General features: G+C 35.2%; 1 pseudogene; it reads left to right on the plus strand.

Annotated features, from left to right (window-relative positions):
* Window positions 1-5,124: 5,124 nt before the first annotated feature.
* Window positions 5,125-10,915, plus strand: LOC136329737 (M-phase phosphoprotein 6 pseudogene; annotated as a pseudogene).
* The last annotated feature ends 16,018 nt before the right edge of the window (window positions 10,916-26,933 follow it).

Consider the following 26,933-nt stretch of genomic DNA (forward strand, 5'->3'; position numbering starts at 1 on the left):
TTTCTTTCTTCCTTCATTTGCCACTTTCACTCCTTTATTTTTCTGAAAATCAAAAACTAAATATAGCTAAACACTATTGAAGAGAACATTTAAAATTGTGGGCCATAGACGGTCCTAACAGTGAACAGTAACTTAATCTTAACTTTACCGTCACCGGAAGCAAATTCCTTTCTCTATGGCCATGGAAATAATTTCAAAATTCAAGGAATGATTTTCTGTACTCAGAAAAGATAAATTAAAAAATTCAAATTATCCTCTTGTTTAAATTTTGAATGTCACCTGGGTGAGAAATGAGATAACTAAAAATATGCTCTATTCTATGTAATTTTCCATAGAATATTCTTATTTGCAATAGAAAAGAATCCCAAATATATAAATTACTGATGTTTTGGAAAATGCTCCTAGTTGAAATTTGCTACTACTTGGACCTGTTAAATGCTGAAAATAATGAGGAACACGGACAAGTAACTGTGCTTATGTTAATGGGAAATTTCAGACATTGATGTATTAAATATTTATATGATTATTGATCTGATATGCATTTTAGTGAACTTTTACATTTTGGGTGTAATTCTTTCTGTTTTTATAATCAAGAATTTTTATAACCAATGCTCCAGAGAAGTATCAAGAATAACCAGAGTAATGTCTCTACAGATTATAAAACAACAATATTCCTCTTACGATTCCCCCAGAACCACTATGAGAACACTCACTTACTTTATAACTAGAATTCATCTGCATTGCCCTGAAATAATTATATTTGTAGTTTTGAGTAACTGCCTTGAGGAACTTTTTTAATCAACCTGCTGGCTAAAAAATTCTGTGACAGAAAACCTGTTAAAAATAAGATTAGGCCTGACCTATGGTGGCGCAGTGGATAAAGCGTTGACCTGAAACATTGAGGTCACAGGTTCAAAACCCTGGACTTGTTTAATCAAGGCATTCAGGAGAGTTGATACTTCCTGTTCCTTCACCCCTTCTTTCTCTCTTTCTCTCTCTCTCTCTCTCTCTCTCTCTCTCTCCCCGCTCTAAAATAAAGTCTTAAAATTAGTAAAAAAAAAAAAAGAAAATAAGATTAAAAGGAGCCTTCATCCATGAGAGGTCTGGCAAAAGGTTAATTACTTCCCTTGGTTTTCAAAAGGTCAGTCCCAGAGTAGGTAAATAATGAAGTTAATATAATTGGTCATCACTGGTGCTGAAGTATAGTGGAGCAGGTTAGCCGATGTGTGAAAAAGAAAAAAAACTACGAGCTTGATGGGCTGTTCAGAAGACTTTCTGAAGTCCAGAAGCCTCTTTTCCCGAGACCTTTGGCACACTGCAGCATCTGTAAATATATGTGAATAAATAGAATGGGGAGTAGCGGAGCAACCAAACGGTGCTGGATGGGCCCACCATGAATGCTGGAACGTCTACTAGTGGGTGGTAGGGACCAGGTTGACCAGCACTGCAAAAGTTGGCGAGGGCACACCACCATGTTCTAGCCAAGGAGAAAAGTCTTTCTTACTTTTTTTAAAAAGGAAACTGTAGGAATAGAATGTTCATTTGGAGTCCCTGGACATTGTTGTTGAGGCAGCAATATCGTGATCAAGAAGTGAATATGTGTAAGAGAAGCGACTACAAAGCCAATATAGCATCATGGAGAAATGGGAAGTTTTTGGGTGTTTGAGGACATTGGTAAATCATGAACGAATGAAGCAACTTTGGAATCACTATATGCTTAACCTTATTATAGGAGTTAAGTCATTTCCTGGCAACTGCATTCTTGCTGGTCTAAGTATTCAAGAAACAAGTTTTGTTAGCTCCTTAAAACAATAAAACTTAGAAAGTCTTTAAATCACTCAATAACTGTTTATTAAGCTCATGCTATCAGCCAAGAACTGTTTTAATTGCTGGGGGATACACTGGAGAACAAAACAGAGAACCTTGTTCTCATGAAATTTACTTTTTAGTGGGAGAACTATGAATATGATAAATAATTAAAATATATTTCATCAGGATAAGTGCTAAAGAGAAAAAAACAAGTGATCAGAAAAGGGCATGGGAAATGCTAAATGGTTGGAATTTGGGATAGAGTGCCAAGACAAGCCATACTATGAAGGTGATTTTTGAATGATGACCTAAAGAATACAAAGAATTTAATGGGCATAGATATAAAGTAAGATAACAACTCTGACAATTTAAATAAGGAGCATATCTGGTAAGTTCCTGGGACAGCAAGGAGGGAAGAAATGTTGGAGTTGAATGAGTGAAAAAAAAAAAAGTAAGGATGAAGTTTATACATAGATAAGGAGAACTCAGATCTGCTCAGAGCCCTATAAGGCAGACTAAAGATCTCGGCCTTTACATACAGTGACTGGGGGAAGTCCCCAAAAGTTAATTAGAAGAGTGATATTTTCTTATTTGTATATATTTTTTAACAGAATCATTCTAGATGCACTTTTATAAATGGATGGTGGTCAAGGATCAGGTGGTGGAGAGTAAGAAAGAAGTTACTAGTTAAGAGCTTTGTAATAATCTGATCTTGGTAATTGTGTTGCATCTTGGAACAGTTTTTACATTCAGGGTGGTGAGACTTGGTTAAATTCTGTGATAAAATTTGGAAATTGTAGCCAACATGTAATGGCATTCTAATAATTTTTTTTTAATAACAAACCTCTTTGGTAGGAACACTAATTATGAATCCATTATTTTTTCTCTCTCTCCTCTTAATTATTTCACTGTAAACTACAGACCTACAGTGAGGTTTTCATGAGATGTGTGATCCTACTTTCCCCATTCCCTTCTTCAACCTAGCAAATCTGATCAAATTTCTATGAAAAGAGAAGACAATAACCAAAGGTCCTCTTAATAATTTAAACCCACTGTGAGCCAAACTCTCTGACAAGAATCCTAAAGAATTCAGTTCACTAACGCTTTGATTTTCTAACAATCAAGCCTTCTCATTTAAAAAAAATAATAAACCTATTTTATCCTAAGACTTTTTTTTCCTGTTCTCCTTTATTCTCCTATTTAAAAACAAACAAACAAAAAAAACCTCTCACTTCCCATATATAAATGTCACCCTAAGTTATTAGTTGCATTTTATTAGAGATCTAAATTTAAAATTTTAAATTATCATTCAATATTGTTCTGATTTTTAGTTTTAATTTAGAAAGAAACATTGCCTTCATTTTTATGAGAGAATAAGACTCTACCCACACAATTGCTAGTTAGGATAAATCTTTTTTTCCTTTTTTTTTTTTTAATTCAGTGAGAGGAGGGGAGGCAGAGAATGGATTTCTGCATGTTCCCTGACCAACCGGGATCCACAAGGCAAGCCCACCAGGGGATGATGCTCTATCTACCTGGGGCACTGCTCCATTGCTCAGCAACTGAACTCCTTTTTTTTGAAAGAGACAGAGATAGAATCAGAGAGAGAGGGACAGATAGGGACAGACAGACAGAGAGAGGGATGAGAAGCATCAATTCTTTGTTGTAGCTCCTTAGTTGTTCATTGATTACTTTCCCATATGTGCCTTGATGGAGGGGGCTACAGCAGAGTGAGTGACCCCTTGCTCAAGCCAGCAACCTTTGGGATCAAGCCAGCAATCATGGAGTCATGTCTATGATCCCATGCTCAAGCCAGCGACTCCTCGCTCAAGCTGGTGAGCCTGAGCTCAAGCTGGTAACCTGGTGGTTCCAACCTGGGTCTTCCACATCCCAGTCCAATGCTCTCCACTGTGCCACTGCCTGGTCACGCAGCAACTGATCTCTTTTTTAGTGCCTGAGGCAGAGGCTATGGAGCCATTCTCAGCTCCTGGGGCCAATTCACTCTAATTGAAGCATGGCTGCAAGAAGGGGAGAGAGAGAGAGAGAGAGAGAGAGAGAGAGAGAGAGAGAAGTGAGAGTGGGAGGGATGGAGACGGAGATGAGTACTTCTTCTGTGTGCCCTACTGGGAATTGAACCCAGGGTATCTACATGCTGGGCTCTCACTCTACCACTGAGCCAATTGGCTAGGGATCTATTAGACTTTAAAACAGTGTTTATTAAGTGCAAAATAATATCTGCATTAAAAATATACAAAATTATTATTTAAAATGTAGATTTTCCAGAGCCTCAATATCAGAATTCTAATTAATAGGTATTGAAATGTAGCTAGAACTCCAGGTAATATTTAATTTTTTTAAGAATCATATCTTTAAAGGATTAAAGATATTTTTTACTGTATACATTTTCAAAGACTGGCTACTCATTATATCTTCAAATAAAATAGTAAGCTCCCAAGGCACAGTTCATAAAGTGAAAATTGGCTTTCACCTTCAATCAAATGTTTACTTTAGACCCTATATTCTTGAGTAAATAAGTGAGATCTTATCTATAAACATGAAATTAAAACAGAGGGGACAAAACCTCTCTGGAAGTTTTTATTGTTTTTATTAGAAAACTGTGAAATGGCATTATTCTATATTTTTAACAATAGAAAAAATTGTTTTAGTATAACTCTCAGAAACTTCAATAGAGAGTGAAAGCCTTTCATTTATTTATGGACACCTTTATACTAGGAAACTGAATGACCTCACTGTTCACATTGATTGGCAAGAATAGGTAATGATACAACAAGCATTTCTGAAAAAGACTCAAGAAGCTTTAGATCTTTGACAGCTTATAGGACACCAGAAACTTCAGGAATGTAGCACAAAATAATTTATTAACACTTAAATGATGGGATGGTTGAGTCATTCATTCGATAAAACTTTGAGTATGAAATTTTCTCTAGGTTAAAGTTTATTTAGAAATGTAGTGGGATGATAAAGAGAGAAGTGGTATATTTTTCTGCAGTTATTTGAATTGGTATACTACCAGATTTAGACTCAACATATCAAAACTTATAGGATGCTGTGAAAGCAGTACTAAGAGAAAAGTTTATAGTGGTTAATGCTTACATTAAAAAAGAAGAAAGTTTTCAATAAACAACATAACCTTGTAGCTCAAGGAATTAGAAAAAAAACAAAAACAAACTAAACCCAAGTCAGTAGAATGAAGGACATAATAAAGATTAGAGAGAAATAAAATAGATAATAGAAAAACAATTGATAAAATCAACAAATTAAAGTGACAGAGAACATGGCAAGGCATGAACCAGCATGGTGGCTCAGAGCAAGACTAAGCTGTTCAAGAATCCACTATGCATTAAGTTCATACAAAGGTAACTGGACTTAGAAACAAAGAAATAATTAGGATAGGAAAAAAAACTTATTAGAGAAGAGCACTGATACTTGGACTTGACAGTACTTTAAGAGAAAGAGCTTCATTGAAGAAAAGAGTTTCTTATTATATGAAGATCTTGTCTATAAAAAAATATCATCAGAGGATTTAATTCTGAGGTTGATAAATTAATGTTTCAGCTGAATGCTAAGAACAAAGCAGAAGTTGAAGATGAAACAGTGAAGCCTGATGTGTCAGATGAAGAAACAGTGAGAAGATGTGATACCTTGGTGGAGACACCTGGTAATAAGTTTGCCCCCACCAAAAAAAAGAGAGAGAGACTATATTGATTATGAAGAAGATAAAAATAGAGAAATAAAACCAATTAAAGCAAAAAAGATGTTCTAATAGCACCAAAATTAAAATAGGTGTCTTAAGATAGGACTCAGGAATGCCTTGTCAGAGTTAAAATATTTTGGAATTCATTCTAATGGTTTCTCTATAATTATTATTGTAGTTTTTATTCTCAAAGAAACATATAATTTTGAAACCATGCAGTTTTTGAATCAGGTATATGATGGATGCTATATATTCTTTGCAAGAATAGATTTTTAATCCTTGGTCTTCGCTTATACCTAGGTTCACGGTTGCTTCATAAAGATTTTTTTTGGCCCTGGCCAGTTGGCTCAGTGGTAGAGTGTCAACCTGGCATAAGGATGTCCTGGGTTTGATTTCTGGTCAGGGCACACAGGAGATGCAACCATTGCTTCTCCACTCCACCCCTTTTTCTCTCTCTTCCCCTGCACCCATGGCTTAATTAGTTTGAATGAGTTGAACTCAGGCACTAAAAAAATGGCTCTGTTGCTGAGCAAAGGAGCAGCGGCCCCAGATGGGCAGAGCATTGCTCCCTAGTGGCTTGTTGGGTGGATCCCAGTTGGGGTGCATGTGGAGTTTGTTTCTCTGCCTCCCCTCTTCTCACTAAAAGAATTAATAATAATAATAATTTTTGACATCAGATTTCTTTTTAATATGTCTTTCTAGTCACTACTCTTGAATTGACTCATGAATTAATAGTAGTGTTTAAATTGTCCTTATGTTTACATTTCACTTTAAATTATTATGTTAAGCCAATTTACACATACATTTTAAAATTGTTATAAGAAGCTATTATATGTAAATTCATCAAGAGCATACTTGTCTCCCTGTTCTGAAGTATTTGCATGCTACTAAGTCATTGTCAGTTTGTGAAATTATCTTCTTTTTCATTCTTTAAAGTCTTTAATAATAAAATTTAAGTAATGACAAATCAACAAATTCAAGAGTTAATCTTTAGATAAGATCAGTTAAAGGCAGAAGATTCACATATTTAAAATTAGAAATGGAAGTGAAACATTATAATTGATGTCACAGCAATAAAAATAATTACAAGAGACTAAAATGAACAATTGTACACAAATTGGATAACATAGAAGAAATGGATCAACTTTAAGAAGTAGACACTCTACCCAAGCTCAATCCTGAGGAAATAAAAAGAAATCTGAACAGATCTATAACTAATGAAGGAATTAAATAGTAATTGAAAACCTCCTAAGAAAGAAAACTGCAGGACCTGCTGGTTTCATTGAAGTACTCTACCAAACGTTTAAAAAATTTTAACATCAATTCTTCTCAGACTTCCAAAGAACGGAAAGTAAAAGGCACCCCCAAATTTATTCTATGAGGTCAGCAGTACCCTATATACTAAAATCAAAGACACAACATGAAAAGAAAAGCATAGACTAATATTCCTGATGAATATTAACATAAAAATCCTAAAAAAATTATATAAACCTGAGTTCACCACAAATTTTAATAAGTATACATTATGACCAGGTGGAGTTTATACTTAAATGCAAAGATGGTTTGAAAGAAGAAAATATCAATCAATCTAATATACCACATTAACAGAAAAAGGACAAAAACCACATGATCATCATGAACAGATGCAGAAAAAGCTATTTACAGAAGTCAATACTGTGGGAATCAAAGGGAACTACCTCAACATAATAAAAGCAATGTATGATAAAAACCCATATATTTATTGGAGAAACACTAAAAGCTTTTCCCTATGATCAGGAGCAAGATGGAGATACCCACTCTTGTCACTACTATTTAACACAGTGCTAGAAGTTTTAGCCATAGTAATCAGGCAGTAAAAAGTATAAAGAATGGAAAGAAAGAGTTAAAATTCACTGTCAATAAATGGCATGACTATACACGTAAAACACCCAGAAGATTCCACGGAAATATTCTTAAAATTAATAAATGAATTGAGCAAAGTTGCAGGATGTAGCATCAGAAATCAGTTTCATTCTTAAACATTTACAATGACCAATCCAATTAGAAAACTAAAATAAAGTTTCATTTACTTAACATAAAAAACTACAATATTTAAGAATAAAATAAAGCAAGGAGGTAAAAGTCTTATATACTAAAAAGTAAAAAAGTTAAAAGAATTCAAAGAAGATACAAATACATGGAAAACATCTCATGCTCACAAATTGGACTTAATTGTTAAAATATTCATACTACCCAAAGCAATCTATATATTTAATGCAACCCCTATCAAAATCACAATGACATATTTTGCAGAAATAGTAAAAAAAAAAAAAATCTTCAAAGGACCTTGAATAGCCAAACAATAGAACAAGGACAAACTTGGAGACCTCATACTCCCTGATTTAAAAATACCCTATAAAGTAACAGTAATTAAAATGTTATGATACTGGTCTATAAAGATAGATTTATAGACCAATGGAAAAAAAACTTGAGAGCTCACAAGTAAACCCTTTAATACATGAACAAGTGATATTCAACAAGGGTGAGAAGAATATACCATGGAGAAAATAAAGTCTGTTCAACAAACAGTACTAGATATTAAGAAACGAATAGTCAGTCATCTACCTTACACCACATACAAAAACTAACTCAGACAGCAATACAATCATAGTGGGGACTTTAGCACCCTATTGACAGGATAGATAGATCATCCAGACAGAAAATCAAAAAAGAAACAGTAGCCTTAAATGGCACATTAGATCAGCTGGATTTAATTAATATATTCAGAGCATTTCACTCCAAAGCAGCAGAATATCCATTCTTTTCAAGTACACATGGAACATTTTCTAGGATAGATCACATATTAGGACACAAAACAAGTCTCAATAAATTTAAGAACATTGAAATTATATAACAGTATTCTTTGACCATAATAGTAAAAACTAGAAATTAATCACAAGAAAAAAACCCAAAAACACACAAAGACTTGGAAATAAACAACATGTTACTAAACAATGAATAGGTTAACAATGTTATCAGGGAATAAATTAAAATATACCTTGAAACAAATGAAAATGAGAACACAATAATTCAAAATGTATAGAACATAGCAAAAGCAGTCATAAAAAGGAAATTTATAGTATCACAGGCCTACCTCAAGAAACAAAAAAACTCAAATAAACAATATAACCCTTCACTTAAAGGAACTTAAAAACAATAAACAGTTCAAAGTGAGTAGAAGGAAGGAAATAATAAAAAGAAGAAATAAAATAGAGATTAAAAATAAACAATATGAAAGAAAAATCAGTGAAACCAAGAGCTGATTCTTTGAAAAGATAAAGACGACTGATAAACCTTTAACCAGATTCATCAAGAAAAAAAGAAAGTGGACCCAAATAAATAAAATCAGAGATTAAGTGGAGAGATAACAATAGACACCAAAGAAATACAAAGGATTTTAAGAGACTATTACAAATAACTATATGCCAACAAATTGGACAATCTGGATAAAATGGATAAATTCCTAGAAACATACAATATTCCACAACTGACTCAGAAAGAATCAGAGTTTGAATGGATCAATTATAGTCAGTGATATTGAAGTTATATTAAAAAAAACTCCAACAAACAAAAGTTCTGGGTTGGATTTCTTCATGGGTGAATTTTACCAAACACTCAAAAGAAATAACATCTATCCATACTGTTTCAAAAAATTCAAGAAGAGGAAGACTCTTGACATTGGTACAACCACTGTGGATATCAGTATGGGGTTATCTCAAAATATTAAAAATAGAACTGCCTTTTAACCCAGCAATCCTACTTCTGGGAATATATCCTAAGAAGAATGAAACACTATTCAGCCCAAGTACCCATCAGTAAATGAGTGGATAAAAAAGCTGTGGTACTTTTACACAATGGAATACTCTGTGGTCATAAAAAGAAGAAAATCTTACCTTTCGAAACAGCATGGATGGACTTGGAGAATATTATGTTAAGTAAAATAAGCCAGTCAGAGAAAGACAAATACCATTTGATTTCACTACTATGTTAAAATCAGATGAACAAAATGAACTAACAAGCAAAATAGTGACAGACTCATACACAGAAAGCAGGCTGATGGCTGTGGGATGGTGAGTCAGGGAAAGGGAAGCAGAAGAATAGATCAAAAAAGGACAAAAAAGAAATACTCATCGACACAAACCACAATGTGGTGATTGCTGGGAGCAGGGGAGGTGGAGGAGGGTATGAGATCATAAAGGTGATGGACACAGACTTGACTTGGGGGAGTGCTGAACATACAATATGATATACAGAGATGTGTTGTAGAATTTGACACCTGAAACCTGTATAATTATGTTAAGTAGTGTCACCTAATAAATTTTAAAAATTAATTCAGATTGGATTGGTGATTTAAATACAACATTGCATATATTAAACTCCAAGAAAATGGGGAAAAGTTCATGTGGTTAGTCTTGGCAATAATTTCTCAGCCATGATACCAAAAGCACAGGCAACAAAATTGAAATATACAAATAGGACTACACCAAATTTTAATACTTTTGCACATCTGAAAAAGCAATAAACAGAATGAAATGACCCACCCACAGAATGAGAAAAATAATTGCAAACCATATATTTATTAAAGGGTTAATATCTTGATTATATAAGGAAGTTCTATAATTCAACAAAACAAATTAACTGACTTTGCATAGGTAAAAAACACAAAGGTTTCTCAAAATATGATATAAAACTGGCCAATAAGTACATATAAAGATGCCCAATATCACTAATTATGGGGGAAATGCACAACAAAACCCCAGTGTCATCATACACACATCAGGATGGCCACTATCAAAAAACAGAAAATAATAAATGTTGACGAGGATGCAGAAAAGTTGAAATCCATGTGCCTTTGGGTGGGAATGCAAAAACAGTTTATAGAACATACTATGAAGCATTCTCAGAAAATTACAAATAGAAGTGCCATAAAATTCAGATATCCCATTTCTGGGTATATATCTAAAAATAATCAAACCACAATTTCAAAGAGATCATTGCACACTTGTATTTATCAGAGCATTATTCAAAAATTCCAAGATAGAAGCAACTCAAGTGTTCATTTACAAACTAATGGGTAAAAAAAATGTGATATGCACATAAAATGGAATATTAATCAGCCTTTTAAAAAAAAGGAAATCTTATGACATGATACAATATGGATGAACCAAGAGAACAGTCACAAAGCAGACAAATAAACGGTGATTCCACCCATATTCTAAAACTTTAGTATCAATTTAAAAAGAGTTGCCTTTTTCATTCTCTGCTATAGATAGTAAATTTAGGTTTCTGAAACCCAAATTTAGAAATTCATTTTGTACAGGCACCACCCTTGATTGCATACTCATAAGATAACACTGGATTTCCTCTGTGCTGCTTTGGCAAGTAGGATTATGTCAATTTTAAATACAGTTGTGTTTTATACTTAAAAGTTCGAGCACTTGATATATCTGTTCTGAATTCTGCACTTTTATTAAAATGCAGGTTTGAATAGAGGTCAACATGATGCTATATTTCAGGGAGCCCAGTAATTTTTTAAATGCAATATAAAATATTAAGTGAACATACTTGCTCCATCTCAGGAAAGAATAGAATACCTTTATTAAATTCTCAGACTAGTGACATAAGAGGAAAAAGTTCTTTACAAGCCATGATATTTAAAGCTTTCTACAAAATAAATAATTTCCTTTATCTTAACTACTCATTGATATTCAATTACAATCAGGATTGAAAGTTTACAGTATCCTCAATGATATAAACTGATAGCTCTGGATGATATTTTTTGTGTAAAAAGTTGAAGTCAAACTTGAGTGTCATCTACATTGTTTCAAATTAATCCAAACATGATGATACTGTGACATTCAACCTCTTTATTTCACTTATTTTCATTCTTTCCTTTTCTCAAATAGCAGTACTTGTATAATCCTTTGTAAAACTATGTGCATTAACAAAGAACGAAAGGGAATTAAGGAGGGTCACAAAGACAATTCTAGGACTGATAAAGATTATTGAAAGTCCATTTAAAGAATAGAAAGAAAGTCTTTATATTCTCTAGATAGAGAAGAGAGTGGAAATGGTCAAATCTGGGTCTTTCTGTTGCTTTTACACCTCCTGTGATTTGCATATCTGCCCTTAAATAGAAAGTTTGTGTGGATGATGCTGATAGCATTAAACACACAAGTGGATTTTTAACCTACAATGAGTATTCAAATAAAAAAACAGATGGCCACTTCTTAGAAACCAAGTACATTCCTCCAGAGATAAAGTAGAGTGTTCAAAATGTTTTAATATTGCATTGGAGCAGATAATTAGAGTAATTACAGCTCTTCAAAGACACTAGGAATAGGTCTAAACCAACTTTATTTACTTTAAATTGCAAAAATTATGAAATTCTAGGGGAGCTTCAGCAAAGTAATTATTTTATAAGATGCAATAGTATTAACAATGGTGGCATGTGAGATTGAATAGGTTCTCTATTTCAATATTATGTTTAAATATCAATTATATAATTAAGGAAGTAAAATCAGGTGACTTCTATTTCACATGAAATCTGATAAAGCTGAAAAGAAAAGCTATCACACTGGTATACAGACATAAAAATAAATAAGTGTACAACCATACACATATGTACTAAATAAGCAGAAATACTAAGTGTTCTAATTTAATGTGATTTTAGAATATTTCATATTTTTATTATGGATCTTCAGTCCAACTGGGCTTTCATGTGACACTGCACTGCTACCATCTGACAGCAATGACATGTAAGTTGTGAAGCATAAACTTCCCAGCTGAGCCCAAACAACCTTTTAAATTATAAGAGAAGATGAATTTGTGTTGTACTAATCCACTAGGTTGTAGAGTAATGTGTCATACAGCAATAGATAATAGAAAGGCCCATCATGGTAAAAGTGCTTGACCATTCTCTCTAAGTTTGTTTCCTACTTACCTGCAAGATGACTCAGTTAGGACAGTTGGAACAAAGAAGGGCTGACTGGGCATCTCAATCTCTTTTTCTACATTTTATCTTTACACAGGTTATTTGGGCTTCTTTTCAATATGGTAACTTCAGGGTAGTCTTAAATGGTGGCTCAGGGATTCTAAAGTGTACAAAAATGTAAACAAATATAGCATTTTAAATTTTGTAACTGGCAAAAAATTACTTCTATAGAAAATTTGTTAATTAAAATATCATAGTAGAACCAGCTCAGATTCACTATGGGTTATGACTAAGCAAAGGCATTGTAAGGTCGGTGGATAATGGGGAAAGGTCAGGCCCAGGAACTTTGGCTGGGACCACCCACAACGAAGGGCACCAAAAGAAACTTCCCAGGAGCCCTTCGGAAAAGAGCGACACCTCCATCAGCCAGTGAGATTTCACCACATCATATTAGCTCAACCACCCTAGGAACCCTTTAAATATCTCTCATGCAGGTCACTCCTTGTGACTTCCTTGGCCTCCATATTTTCTTGGGGCCAGGGAACCTTGTCGGGGGGATGAGCGGATGAGCGCTCTGTACTCAATAAAGCCTTTTATTATTTCACACTTTGTGGCTCCGGCCCCTTCCTTCTTTCTCGGCAGGGTTGGGGGGGGGGAATACCTTACAGGCATAATTTATTTGATGATATATATTTTTTTAAACCTAGCCACTACATTGTATTCCTTTACATAGTTTAAAGAGAAAGAAATTACTTTAATATCAAAGTTAAGACCATTACCAAATAATAATATACTTATTAAGTCACTAGTTTACATAAGTACATAAACTGTCATTAAAATTTGAATGTAACATAGTTTATTAAAAGGGAGAGGTTGTTTTTATAGTAAAATAACCAGAGGACTTGATTCAATTTGTTTTTAAATTGTTTATGCATTCTTGACAGGCAATGTGTATTGCTTACTGTAACTAAAAAATTCTTTGAGTATTTCTTTGATCTACTTTAGATCTTGTTGCTTCCTCATTGGCTTGTCAGAAAAGTACAGTTTTGAGGACATAATATGCCTATTACCAATTTAAATAATTTTAGCATAAGTTCTTGCATTGTATCCTACTTCTGTCTTCATGGAAATACCTTAATTATGATATAATCACTTTCTTACAGACACACTGGATTTATTATATTCAGTTATCTTTTCAGACCCTTTAAACAATTTATGAAGATATTATAACAGCATTTCTGTCTTCATTACCATTAACTATAACCCAAATCACTATTTATTTTCTATTGAATATGTATTAATAACTTAACACATATTTTCCTATAATCCTGAAGGTCTGAATTCTGAATTTAGCCTTATAGGGTTATAATCAAGGTGTCAACCAGACACATTGCCTATGAGCATTCCAGGGAAAAGTCATTTTTGCCACTTTTAGATTCTAAAGGACGCTGGCATTCCTTGGCTTGTGACCATATTATTTTAATCTTTACTTCCATTCTTAAATAATATTCTCCTCACTGTGACCTGCTGTCTTCTCTTATAAGGGCCCTTGTGATTACACCAGGTCCACCTAGATAATAGAGTAATTTCCGAACCTCATAATACATATTCAACTTGATGACATTGCAGTGTTCCTACTTATATGTAAGGAAATATATTCACAGATTTCAGAGATTAGTATGTGGACAAATTTGGGTAACCATTTTTTAGCCAACTATATACTATTTTTAAAAACTACCACTTTTATTAATATTATCTCAAAACAAATAACCCATGGTGTCACAATAAGACATGCCATCCGTCACTTAGTCATTTTCATGGAAGGAATGAACATATCCAAGGAGAAAAGGCCCTGGGGTATATTAGTCAATTCCTTAATCATTATTTATTCTCATTCAGCCAGTGTTATCAAAGAGTCAATTATGGATAGCCCTTGTATTTCTGAGTACTCCTTGATTTCCCTCAAATCACTTTTTGCTTGCTAGTTAATGGCTGAATTTTATTTTTTAAATGCAAATCCTTTCATTATTGACATAGAGTGTGTGTGTTGTCTTGGTTAATATGAATGGTAATATATGTATAAATAATTAATGAAAGACTATATGTAAATAAGAGATATCCACCCATTTTGTTTGAGGGAAGCAAGGGATGAGCAGAAGAGTATTGAGCAATAGAAACAGAAAAGCTCAATACCTTTCCTTTCAGGCAGGAAACCAGAAAACATTTCTCAACATTTTTTTCCTTAATGTATCTCATGGATAAGACTATTGACATTCAGTTGAGTAAGGGTAGATAAAGCCATGAACTCACAGAGGATTCTTTTCCCTGTAGCCCCAAACTGCAGGGTAACTATACTTGACGTTTACAGAATTTGAATTTTGGTTGGTTTTTATTTACTGTCCTGAGTTTATTTCACTTCTGGGTATTTATCTAAAGAAACTCAAAACACTAATTCAAAAAGACATATGCACTCCTGTGTTCATTGCACCATTATTTACAATAGCCAAAATATGGAATCAACCTAAGTGTTTATGGATAGACAAATGGGTAAAGAGATGATACTTATGTACAATGAAATATCACTCAGTAATAAGAAAAAAAATGTGCCATTTTCAACAACATGGGTAGATATAGAAGGTATAATGCTAAGTGAAATAAGTCAGAGAAAGACAAATACCAATGATTTCACATATATGTGGAATCAAAAAATCAAAATGAAACAGAAACAAACTCATAGGTACTGAGAATGTTCTAATGATTGCCAGATAGGAGGTGGCTGAGAGGATTGGTAAAAAAGGGGAAGAGATTAAGATATACAAATTGCCTGTTATAAAAACAGTCACAGGATGAAAAGTACAGCATAGGGAATGGTCAATAATATAGTAATAACTATGTATGGTGTCAGATAGGTACAAGACCTATTGGGGTGATCACTTTGTTAGTTATATAAATCTCTAATCACTATGTTGTACAGATAAAACTGATAAAATACTGTATATCAACTGTAATAGAAATATAAAAAATATTAAAAAAAGAAAGACTGTAGAAGTCCCCTGGTACTGTGACAGTTTCACTCTGCCTCATAACAACATATAAAAAACCATCTGCATCCCACATTGAATATAAATGATATACTGTATACCTATTTGAAAGCATATTGACTTGTGGTTGATGAGTAGACATAGATGCATTTCCTAGGCATTTAAACATTTTATTAATTTTTAAATAAATCAATTCTCTTTTTGGGCTAGGCACTATGCTAGGTGTAGAGGAAGAAAACATCAGTAAGAACAATAATATGACCCAAACAATATTAACTTTTTTTTTTCATTTTATTTTTTTAATGGGTTGAATCAATAAATCAGGATACATATATTCAAAGATAACAAGTCCAGGTTATCTTGTCGTTCAATTATGTTGCATACCCATCACCCAAAGTCAGATTGTCCTCTGTCACCTTCTATCTTGTTTTCTTTGTGCCCCTCCCCCTCCCCCTTTCCCTCTCCCATTCCCCCCTCCCCCCGTAACCACCACACTCTTATCAATGTCTCTTAGTTTCATTTTTATGTCCCACCTACGTATGGAATAATGCAGTTCCTGGTTTTTTCTGATTTACTTATTTCGCTTCGTATCATGTTATCAAGATCCCACCATTTTCCTGTAAATGATCCGATGTCATCATTTCTTATGGCTGAGTAGTATTCCATAGTGTATATGTGCCACGTCTTCTTTATCCAGTCATCTATTGACGGGCTTTTTGGTTGTTTCCATGTCCTGGCCACTGTGAACAATGCTGCAATAAACATGGGGCTGCATGTGTCTTTACATATCAATGTTTCTGAGTTCTGGGGGTATATACCCAGTAGAGGGATTACTGGGTCATAAGGTAGTTCTATTTTCAGTTTTTTGAGGAACCAACATACTTTCTTCCATAATGGTTGTACTACTTTACATTCCCACCAACAGTGGATGAGGGTTCCTTTTTCTCCACAGCCTCTCCAACATTTGCTATTACCTGTCTTGCTAATAATAGCTAATCGAACAGGTGTGGGGTGGTATCTCATTGCCCTTTTGATTTGCATTTCTCTAATAGCTAAAGAAGATGAGCATCTTTTCATATATTTGTTGGCCATTTGTATTTCTTCCTGGGAGAAGTGTCTGTTCATATCCTCTTCCCATTTTTTTATTGGATTGTTTGTTTGTTTGTTGTTGAGTTTTATGAGTTCTTTGTATATTTTGGATATTAGGCCCTTATCTGAGCTGTTGTTTGAAAATATCATTTCCCATTTAGTTGGCTTTCTGTTTATTTTGCTATCAGTTTCTCTTCATGTAGTCCCATTCACTAATTTTTGCCTTCACTTCTCTTGCCTGTGGAGTCAAAGTCATAAAATGCTCTTTAAAACCCAGGTCCATGAGTTGAGTACCTATGTCTTCTTCTATGTACTTAATTGTTTCAGGTCTTATGTTTAGATCTTTGATCCATTTTGAGTTAATTTTTGTACAGGGGGAGAGACTGTAGTCCAGTTTCATTCTTTTGCATGTGGCTTTCCAGTTTTCCCAGCATCATTTATTGAAGAGGCTTTCTTTTCTCCATTGTGTGTTGTTGGCCCCTTTATCAAAAATTATTTGACTATATATATGTGGTTTTATTTCTGGACTTTTTATTCTGTTCCATTGGTCTGAGTGTCTATTTTTCTGCCAATACCATGCTGTTTTGATTGTCGTGGCCCTATAATAGAGTTTGAAGTCAGGTATTGTAATGCCCCCAGCTTCATTCTTTTTCTTTAGGATTGCTTTGGCTATTCGGGGTTTTTTATAGTTCCATATAAATCTGATGATTTTTTGCTCTATTTCTTTAAAAAACGTCATTGGAAGTTTGATGGGAATTGCATTAAATTTGTATATTGCTTTGGGTAATATAGCCATCTTGATTATATTTATTCTTCCTAGCCAAGAACAAGGTATATTCTTCCATCTCATTATATCTTTTTCGATTTCCCTTAACAATGGTTTATAGTTTTCATTATATAAGTCCTTTACATTCTTTGTTATGTTTATTCCTAAGTATTTTATTTTTTTGTTGCAATCGTGAAGGGGATTATTCTTTGAGTTCATTCTCAATTGTTTCATTGTTGGCATATAGAAAGGCTATTGACTTCTGTATGTTAATTTTGTATCCTGCGACCTTACTGTATTGGCTTATTGTTTCTAGTAGTCTTTTTGTGGATTCTTTGGGATTTTCGATGTATAGGATCATATCATCTGCAAAACGTGATACCTTTACTTCTTCTTTTCTGATATGGATGCCTTTTATTTCTTTGTCTTGTCTGATTGCTCTGGTTAGAACTTCTAGTACCACATTAAATAAGAGTGGAGAGAGTGGACAACCCTGTCTTGTTCCTGATTTAAGGGGGAAAGCCTTCAGTTTAGTGCCATTTAATATGATGTTAGCTGATGGTTTATCATATATGGCCTTTATCATGTTGAGATATTTTCCTTCTATACCCATTTTGTTGAGAGTCTTAAACATAAAATTGTGTTGTATTTTATCGAAAGCCTTTTCTGCATCTATTGATAAGATCATGTGGTTTTTGTTCTTTGTTTTTTTGATATGGTGTATTACGTTAACCGTTTTACGTATGTTGAACCATCCTTGAGATTCTGGGATGAATCCCACTTGATCATGATGTATTATTTTTTTAATATGTTGTTGTATTTGATTTGCTAGTATTTTGTTTAGTATTTTAGCATCTGTATTCATTAGAGATATTGGTCTGTAGTTTTCTTTTTTTGTGCCATCCTTGCCTGGTTTTGGTATGAGGGTTATGTTGGCCTCATAAAATGTGTTCGGAAGTATTGCTTCTTCTTCAATTTTTTGGAAGACTTTGAGTAGAATAGGAACCAAGTCTTCTTTGAATGTTTGATAAAATTTGCTGGTATAGCCGTCAGGGCCTGGACTTTTATTTTTGGGGAGGTTTTTAATGGTTATTTCTATTTCTTCTCTACTGATAGGTCTGTTTAGGCTTTCTGCTTCTTCTTGACTCAGTCTAGGAAGGTTGTATTGTTCTAGGAATTTATCCATTTCTTCTAGGTTGTTGAATTTAGTGGCATAAAGTTTTTCATAGTATTCTACAATAATTCTTTGTATATCTACGGTGTCCGTGGTGATTTCTCCTCTTTCATTTTGGATTTTGTTTATATTAGTTCTTTCTCTTTTTTCCTTGGTGAGTCTTGCCAAGGGTTTGTCAATTTTGTTGATCTTTTCAAAGAACCAGCACCTTGTTCTATTAATTTTTTCTATAGTTTTTCTGTTCTCTAATTCATTTATTTCTGCTCTGATTTTTATTATCTCCTTTCTTCAGCTGGTTTTGGGTTGTCTTTGTTCTTCTTTTTCTAGTTCCTTAAGGTGGGAAGTTAAGTGGTTCACTTGGGCTCTCTCTTGTTTGTTCATATATGCCTGAAGTGATATGAACTTCCCTCTTATCACTGCTTTTGCTGCATCCCATAGATTCTGATATGTCGTATTGTCATTTTCATTAGTCTGTATATATCTTTTGATCTCTGCACTTATTTCTTCTTTGACTCATTCATTTTTTAAAAGTATGTTGTTTAGTTTCTACATTTTTGTGGGATTTTTTTCCTCTTTTTTGCAGTTGAATTCTAGTTTCAAGGCTTTATGATCAGAAAATATGCTTGGTACAACTTCAATTTTTCTGAATTTGCTGATGTTGTTTTTGTGGCCCAACATATGGTCAATTCTTGAGAATGATCCATGTACACTGGAGAAAAATGTATATTCAGTCACTTTGGGATGAAATGTCCTGTAGATGTCTATCATATCCAGGTGCTCTTGTGTTTTGTTTAAGGCCACTATGTCTTTGTTGATTCTCTGTTTGGATGACCGATCTAGAGCCGTCAGCGGTGTATTGAGGTCTCCAAGTATGATTGTATTTTTGTCAGTTTTTGTTTTAAGATCAGTAAGTAGCTGTCTTATATATTTTGGTGCTCCTTGGTTTGGTGCATATATATTAAGAATTGTTATGTCTTCTTGATTCAGTGTCCCCTTAGCCATTATGAAATGGCCATTTTTGTCTCTGAGTACTTTTCCTGTCTTGTAGTCAGCATTATCCGATATGAGTATTGCTACACCTGCTTTTTTTTGGATGTTATTTGCTTGGAGTATTGTTTTCCAGCCTTTCACTTTGAATTTGTTTTTATCCTTGTTACTTAGATGAGTTTCCTGTAGGCAGCATACAGTTGGATTTTCTTTTTTAATCCATTCTGCTACTCTGTGCCTTTTTATTGGTGAGTTTAATCCGTTTACATTTAGTGTAATTATTGACACTTGTGAGTTCCCTATTGCCATTTTATAGATTGCTTTCTGTTAGTTTTGTGTCTTGTTTGATCCTTCTCTTTCATTTTTCTTTTGTTTTTATTTGGTTGTATTACATACATCTTTCCTCTGTTGCTATCTCTTTTATCTCATGTGCTTCTGTGGTGATTTTTTCAATGGTGGTTACCTTTGAGTAATGAAAAGGGACCCTACCCTGTTCATTGTAGCGAACTATTTTGTGAGTACTTTTGCACTCCATCGTCCTTTGCTACTGTTAATCTCCATCTTCTCCCCCTCTTTCTTTTTGTTGTTGTCACAGTTTAAATTTGGTTTTATTGTGTTCTTCTTGGAGCTTTTACTTGTGGCTCTGTTTTTTTTTTGTGTGTTCTTTGTATCTGATTGGAGAACCCCCTTTAGTAATTCCTGGAGTGGGGGTTTTCTGATGATAAATTCCCTCATCTTTTCTGTATCTGTGAATGTTTTTATTTCTCCTTCATATTTGAAGGATAGCTTTGATGGGTATAGTATTCGTGGCTGAAAGTTCCTCTCTTTCAGCACTTTAAATATTGGGGTCCACTCTCTTCTAGCTTGTAGAGTTTCTGCTGAGAAATCTGATGATAATCTAATGGGCCTTCCTTTATATGTTGTATTCTTCTTTTCCCTGGCTGCCTTGAGAATTTTTTCTTTGCTGTTGGTTTGTGTCAATTTCATTATGATATGCCTTGGAGTAGGTTTGTTGGGGTTAAGAAAACTCAGAGTTCTGTTTGCTTCTTGATCTTGAGGCTTTAGTTCTTTCCAGAGGCTTGAGAAGTTCTCATCTATTATTTGTTTGAGTATGTTCTCCATTCCATTTTCTCTCTCTTCTCCCTCTGATATACCTATTATTCTTGTTATTCTTTTTGATGGAGTCAGATAATTCTTGTAGGGCTATCTCATTTTTTTAAATTTTTGAGTCTCTTTCTTGTTCTCTCTGTTGTGCCTCAAGTTGCTTGTCTTCTATTTCACTAATCCTCTCTTCTATCTAACCTGTTCTATTAGCTAAGCTTGTTACTTCGTTTTTCAGCTCGTGAATTGAGTTTTTCATCTCTGTTTGATTTGTTTTTATAGTTTCAATTTCCTTGGACATATATTCTTTGTGTTCATTGAGTTATTTTCTGAGCTCCCTAAATTGCCTTTCTGTGTTTTCTTGTATATCTCGGAGGATTTTTAGGATTTCTATCTTGAATTCTCTGTCATTTAACTCCAAGGTTTCCAATATATTAAATTTTTTCTCCATAGATTTTTCCTCATCTAGCTGTGTTACCTCTCTTTCTTTTGTATCCATGATATTTGATTTTCTCTTCCTTAATGGCACCTGAGGGTGGTTTTATTGATAGTATTAATGAGATTTAATAAAGAATAAAAAGTTTAAAGAAATAAAAAAAATAAAAAATGGAAAAGAGTTGTTTTTTAAAAAAAATTAATAATAAAATAAATAAAAATAAAATAAAATTTAAATTTAAAAAAAGGAAATTATTCTCCCCCTCCTTTTTTCCTCTCCTCTCCTTTCCCCTCTTTCTTGACAAAATCTTGTGGTGAACTGTGAATTATAACAAACAATGCCTGTGATGGAGGGCTTGAATTGGGGAAAAGTAATAAAGGGGCAAAAAAAAAAAAAGAAGAAAAAAAGAAAAAAAGAAGGGGGTATGGACCCACAAAAAGCAAATAAGGAAAAAATTTGGGTCAATAATAAAATGATTTGCTTTTAGGTTTTGGTTGTCTAAGAGTTATGATGAGAGGAATAAGAGGAAAACAGAAAAATGGGCAGACAAATTAAAAAATTACTATTGTATTTAGTGGAACAAGAACTAGATAAAATGGAGAGTTAGGGATGGGAGCACTGCTAGTGAGTTAAAAAGGTGAAGTAAAAAACCCCCAAAATGCCACAAACATAAGTTTGAGTCCCAGATAAGATAATTTGTTTGTTATTGAGGTTTGAATGAGAGGAGATGTAAAGGAGAAAGGAAGAAACTACTATAGAGGGAGAAAAGAAAGAGAGAGAGAGAAAAAAAGAGGGAACCACTAAAAGAAGAAAAAAGAAAGGAGAGAGAGAGAGAGAGAGAGAGAGTTAAGGGTTTTGGAGTGCAACCCTCATAGAGAGAAAGGAAGAGGAGAGAAAAGATAATGGGAGATGTAACGCTTATGGGTAGTGTAGTTTAAGGAAAGGAGAGAGTAAGACCGGCAGAGAGTTAATCGGCCAAATTGGAGGGGGAAAAAAAGTATCAAGAATAAAGATAAGGGAAACAAACTTACAAATATAATAAAATGGGATAGGTTATAAAGTCTGTAGATTATTCTTGATTTTGAGAGGTTATCTTCTTGCTTTTTCTTTTCTCTCCCTCTTCCTGGTCGGTGACTCTGTACCCCAGGTTCTGCCCCTTTGGCACGCTCAGGTAGAGGTTTGCAGTTGATTAGTCTCTATGGCAATGTCATGTATTGTGCTTTAGTCTCATTGGCAGTCGAGGCTCATTAGCATTTATAGGCTGTGACAGTGAGAGAGTCCGTGTTCCTGGAGCCTTTCTCCTAGTCTTTCCTTCCTCAATTAGTGGCCTGATAATCCAGTTATGGGGTTGCTGCTGCCTCTGCCTGGATAGTAAGAGGCTCAAAGAGCTGGCAACTCCCCACTCTATTTCCACTCAGCACAGGGCTCTGGGTAAGGCTCAGTCAGTCAGAGCTGCTAGCATAATCAGGCAGGGTTTCCGCCCACTCAAAGACCTCTGGCTCTGCCACTCTGTCCAGTAACACAGGTGGGCGCCCACTTCTGGGGCGTTTGGAGGAAACTCTCACTCACTGTCTGTGCGCGCAGACCAGGATATCCGGCCAGCAGTCTCACGCTCTGAGTGAAACCCCCAACCGCAGGGAAAAGTTGCAGCGTTGGAATTGGCTCTCGCTCCGTCCCCGTGCACGGCTTTTGCAAGGCGCTGGGCGGCCCGAGATTCCGCTTTGGCCCACACAAGGGCCCCTGACTCTGCTTCTTTGTGCGATAACATGGGCGCACCCTGCCGAGTCACTTGGAGGAATCTCTCACTCCTTATCTGTGCGCGCAGACCAGGATATGAGGCCGGCCGCGTTTCCCTCTGAGTGAAACCCCCACCAGCATGGAAAATTTCCACCGTTGGAATTAGTTCTCACTCCCTCCCGTGCACGGCTTTCCCAGGGCGCTGGGGCTGCCTAGAGATTCTGGTTTTGGCCCACAGAAAGGCCTCTTACTCTGCCTCTCTGTGGGGTAACACGGGCACCCACTCCTGGGGCTTAGGAAGAAATCTCTTGCCCACTAACTGCGCACCGACCAGGAGATCGGGTAAAATGGCTGCCCCGCTTGTCTTTCTTTGTTTGGGTTTGGCGCGAGTGTTAGCTTGTATTGCCCGGGTTGCCACAGGATCAGTTTTTCCTCGGCTTGGATCTACGTGCCACAGCCTGGTTCGGCTGTTTGTGCCGCGACCTGGATCTATTCACCCTCTTTGCCCGCCTCAGTTTCTATATTCACAGTTACCAGAGAAAGCCGCCCTGTTTAGGTTAGCAAGGAAGGCGGAGCATTTCTTACTCCCTATTTCCTTCGGGGTTTGGTTATATATTTAGCCAATTTTTCACTGGACCATACCTTCGGGTATATTGCGAAGCATCTGGAGGCTCCAAGTATAGGTTTTTCTCTTTCTGGTTGAAGATCTTGTTGAGTTTTGGGGGAGATTTATCGATATCACTTCCTACCCCGCCATTACTCTGATGTCATCCCCCAATATTAACTTTTAATGAAAGAGAAGATACATAAAAATTTTTAAACATAGTATCACAAGTTCTCTAAGAGTGGTATGTATAGCATTCTCCAGATGCACAGAAAACTAAGGACATTATTTCATGGGAATTTTTTGCCAGAGGACATTCTTGAGTGAATTCTTAAAATATGTGGTGCATCTGTAAATAGAACCTTTTGGTTTCAGGAGGGGATAAGATCAGTGTGGAATTGTCTTTGTCAAGACATACTTTATCAAACTTTTGATGAATTTTTCTTATTGTCATATCAACTAATGTATTAATCTCTAATTGTTGACATAAAAATCACCACAAATTAGTGGTTTAAACAATACCACTAGGTGAGAAGTCCAATATGCTCTCACCAGGCTAAAATTAAGGTGTTGGAGGGCAGCATTCCTTTCTGGAGTCTTTAATTTTATTCATTTTTTAGAGAGGAGAGAGAAAGGGAGAGAGAGAGACAGAGAGGGAGAGAGAGAGGAGAGAGAGACAGAGAGAGAAGGTGGGGAGGAGCTGGAAGCATCAACTCCCATATGTGCCTTGACCAGGCAAGCCCAGGGTTTCGAACCGGCAACCTCAGCATTTCCAGGTCGATGCTTTATCCACTGCGCCACCACAGGTCAGGCCTTTCTGGAGTCTTTAAAGGAGAATCTGTGACCTTGATCATTCAGGTTGTTGGCAGAATTCAGTTATTTCCTGTTGCAAGAATGGAGTCTCCATTTTCAGGTAGGCAGTCTTCTGAGGGTCTTTCTTACTTTGTAGAGGCAACCAGCATTCTTCCTTCCTTCATCCTCAAGGCCAGTAAGTGTGGGTCAAGTCCTTTGAACACCTTATATCTCTTCTACTGTGTAATCTTTCAGATTCAGTGTTTTGCCTTCTTCCACTTTTTAGGATATATGTGATTAATTTGAGACCACAGGAATTATCCAGGATAATCTCCCCAACTCAACATCCTTAATCTTAATTAAATTTTCAAAGTCTTTTTTGCTATTAAATATAACATATATACAGACAACGAAAATTAGTCTGTGGGCATCTTTAAGGGACCATTATTCTACCTATCACAGCTACCTTCTATTTATATCAAATGTTTAACATATCAACTCCACAGAGAACAACAATCATTTTTAAATAGCTTGCAATTCTTGTTATGCATTATACATTTTGATGGAGGAATAATATAAGGCATCCTCTTTGGAGGATGAGAATGTTGACACAGAATTTAAAAAGTAAATGGCCCTGCCTGACCAGGCAGTAGCACAGTGGATAGAGCGTCGGACTGGGACACAGAAGACCTAGGTTTGAAACCCCTAGGTCACTGGCTTGAGCACGGCCTCACCAGCTTGAGCGAGGGTTGATGGCTTGAGTATGAGATCATAGACATGACCCCATGGTTGCTGGTTTGAACCCAAAGGATGCTGGCTTGAATCTCAAGGTCGCTGGATTGAACCTCAAGGTTGCTGATTTGAGCCCAAGGTCACTGGGTTGAGCAAGGGGTCACTCACTCTGCTCTAGCCCCCTGGTCAGGGCACATAAGAGAAAGCAATCACTGAACAACTAAGGAGCTGGAACAAATTGATGCTTCTCATCTCTCTCCCTTCCTGTTTGTCTGCCTGTCCCTCTCTCTCTCTGTTTCTGTCAAAAAAATAAAAAAAATAAAAAATAAGTGGCCCTGAACATAGTTACTTTATATGAACAGATTTAATAATTTTATACTGTGTTTTTGTTTACTTTATAAAAATATCAAGTAGTCATTTTTATATGTCTTGCAATTTTTTTTAGTCTTTTTTTTTATTTTTTTATTTTATTTATTCATTTTAGAGAGGAGAGAGAGACAGAGAGAGAGAAGGGGGGGGAGGAGCTGGAAGTATCAACTCCCATATGTGCCTTGACCAGGCAAGCCCAGGGTTTCGAACCGGTGACCTCAGCATTTCCAGGTCGACGCTTTATCCACTGTGCCACCACAGGTCAGACTATGTCTTGCAATTTACCATAATCTCAAACTATTTGATCATATCTGATCTTCACCATAACTATGTAATACATCTATCATAGACACTATTCCTTCAATTGTATAATTTAAATAAATCAGGTTCATAGAAAGCAGAAGTTTGCTCACAGCTGGTGGAAAAGCAAAGTAAAAATGTTAGCCCAATATTTTATCCATAAACATGTGTGGAAATAAATACCTTAGGTTTCTATAATTTCCAAGTAACCTCTAGTATATTTTGTGATTGTTGTTGTAGTCGTAGTGGTTGTTTGGAAGGAAGGAGTTGGTGACAGTGGAAAGGAATGAAGTCTTTTATATATATATATATATATATATATATATATATATATATTACATAAATCAAACATTCACATATGCACTAATAAATTATATTTTAATGAGAACCTAGTATCTTAAATATGTAATAAAGAGTGAATACATTACTATTATATTTGAGAGAAATGGTCATGATGAAAATTAAATAAGTTTTATTCATAACTATATAAGTTCAGAGTTAGTGAGTGAAATAAAAAAATCTAATAAAGTCTTGAGTACTTTTACTTGATTAGCTAATTGTACATAGTGCATGAAATAGTGAAGCAAAGGATATCATTTGGATGAATACATGAAAAAATTTAATTAAAAAGTATGAAACATGATAATAGGGAGAAATACAGATAGAAAATTGTAATAATTCCGAAAATAGAAGTAATTTGAAATAATGCTGGCAGCTTGATAAATGTTAAAATATATTTAAAAGCCTATATCATAATAAACAGAACTTAATTTTGTGTCTTGCCCCTCTAATAAGTGAAAATTATACATGAGTGTATAATTATTGTTTAGTGTTGCTGGGAAAACAATCAAATTATTCTTCTTTAGAAATTTATGGCCCTGGCCAGTTGGCTCAGTGGTAGAGCATCATCCCTGCATGTGGATGTCCCAGGTTCCATTCCCAGTCAGGGCACACAGAAGAAGCAACCATCTGCTTCTCCACCCTTCTCCCTCTCCCCTCTCTCAGAAATTTCTAACTCTCTCTTCCACTCCCTCAGCCATGGCTCTGTTGGAGCCAGTTGGCCCCAGGTGCTGAGGATGGCTTTATGGATTTGTCTCACGTGCTAAAACAGCTCAGTTGCCAAGCAATGGAGCAACAACCACATGGGCAGATCATCTCTGGTAGGGGTTGTGCTGGGTGGATCCTGGTTGGGGTGCATATGGGAATCTGTCTCTCTGGCTCCCCACCTCTCACTTAAAAAAATATAAAAATATATATATTTATATATTATGAATAATTAAAAAAAATTAAAGTTTGGAATGAAACTCT

The sequence above is a fragment of the Saccopteryx bilineata genome, chromosome 3 (genome assembly GCF_036850765.1).
Source record: "Saccopteryx bilineata isolate mSacBil1 chromosome 3, mSacBil1_pri_phased_curated, whole genome shotgun sequence".
NCBI lineage: Eukaryota > Metazoa > Chordata > Mammalia > Chiroptera > Emballonuridae > Saccopteryx > Saccopteryx bilineata.